This window comes from Pinus tabuliformis, chromosome 8 (assembly GCF_031772625.1).
Source record: "Pinus tabuliformis cultivar Carrire ecotype Pingquan chromosome 8, CPIR1, whole genome shotgun sequence".
Lineage (NCBI taxonomy): Eukaryota > Viridiplantae > Streptophyta > Pinopsida > Pinales > Pinaceae > Pinus > Pinus tabuliformis.
This window is the reverse complement of record NC_142294.1, coordinates 669,722,789-669,724,711: the sequence shown is the minus strand read 5'-3', so window position 1 is coordinate 669,724,711 and position 1,923 is coordinate 669,722,789.

The following is a 1,923-nucleotide window of genomic DNA, read 5'->3' as shown; positions in this document are numbered from 1 at the left end:
ACCATGGGTGGATCTCAAAACCGACTCAAATTTACATAAAATAAGGGGCTAAACACCTTTGACTCCTAACCATCTACGTGCTCCACATCCACAAATCGTGGAGACTTTACATTATTTACACAAAATGTACCAAAACTTGGGTTATCCTAACCCTAAAACTAACCCAGGGGACGCGATCCCAACAGGTGTCACTAATGAACTTTACCAATGCTACTCTATTTAACTAAATATTTACTCATCAGAAACTCATGCATGCCGATTTTGAGAAAGACCCAGTTGAGACTAGAGTGCAGGGACAATGTACTATTTGTTTTAGATTTTTCTGAGTTGCACTAGTAGTGCATGCATTCAGGAACTGATACCTAAGGGATTACGTAGTTTCTAGAGGTTTTATTTCCCTCTAAATACAAGCTATCCTCCATAGGAATTACACATTGGAATACAGACTTGGACAACTTGTGAAGAGGCTATGCTTTGGCCTTGAGCTTTCTTATGAGTTGGAGATTAAATTTACTGAATGCTAGGATTTTCTAGAGAGAACAAACATGTAATTTCATCTTGATTTTTCAGGTTAATACAAAACAGATAGTGGGGTTTTGAGCTGTGGCTTTTCCTGGATAATTATTTTGCTATGTGCCTTTGATTCTCTTCCTCTATTGATTATTTTTTGCTTGATGTTTATGAGCTTCCTCTATAAAGAGTAGAAGTAGATTCTTCTCTCTTGCTTTAGCAAATTGCATTAGCTTGTGAATCTACACGAAAATTCTACAGGTTATATATAAATATATAAATTATCTTAGTAGTTTTAGAACTTAGCTTCAAACAACTCCTTAATAATAGACAATTTTCTACAAACTTCCAAATAGGCATTCCATATTTTTCTACATGTAGTCTTACTAACAAAAACACCTAAATTTTGATGAATATAAAATATATTGTAAGAAACGTAGATCAATCTTAACCCTAGATTTATTAATCACTAAGAGAGATAAAATATATCGAACTATAAATCTTGTTTTCAAGCGCAAAACTTGAGGAAAGTTTTCCACCTTAAGAAATTTGATTCCTCTTAGTGTCAATAGATCTGGGGTTAAGGTCAATATAGGTTGATTTCAGTCATGTGTGGCCACAGAAAATTTATTAAACATATAATTATGCTAATCATTTTAAATATGTTAAATATGTCTATATGATCAATATAAAATTATTTTCTTCTTTTGTTCTTATTGTCACACCTATTAGTCTTTCCATCTTTTCAGATCGATCATATGAAAATGGTGGCTAAAATCATAGACTACTCGAATATTTTACTTGGGCTATTGTAATAAATTTCACAACATCTCTCTCTTTCTCTCTAATGTTAATAGTAGCTTTCTCCAAAGTAAGTCATGCTCACTTATGGAATGTTAAAATGCAACTAGGTTTCAATGGTAGTTGTTTTCTATTACCTGGTTTGAATGCAATGTGATTAACAATTTTTAATGATATAACATGGGAATAATAAGAATGTAGTCAATTATAAATATTTTATAGTTTCAAGAAGAAAACATTTCATGTAAGTGAACATTTTATTTAAGATGAAAATTCAAGTATTATTTATGGTTGAATTACTGCAACACAAAAATCAATGCAGGTCATCAATAAATTTTTGTGCTTACACTAAAATCAATGCACACTATTATTCTTCCTTTGAAATTAATGTACATCATATGTTTAGTTCCATCAAATCAGAAATAAACATCTAGATTGAAATCAATGCATCTAGTCCAAGAAATCAAATAGGACTGGAAGTCAACATCTACACTAAAATTAATTCATCCAGTGCAAGAAATCAAATAGGGTTAAAAATAAAAATCTACACTGAAATCAATGCATGTAGTGCAAGCAATCAAATACGACTAGAAATCAAATTCTACAATAAAA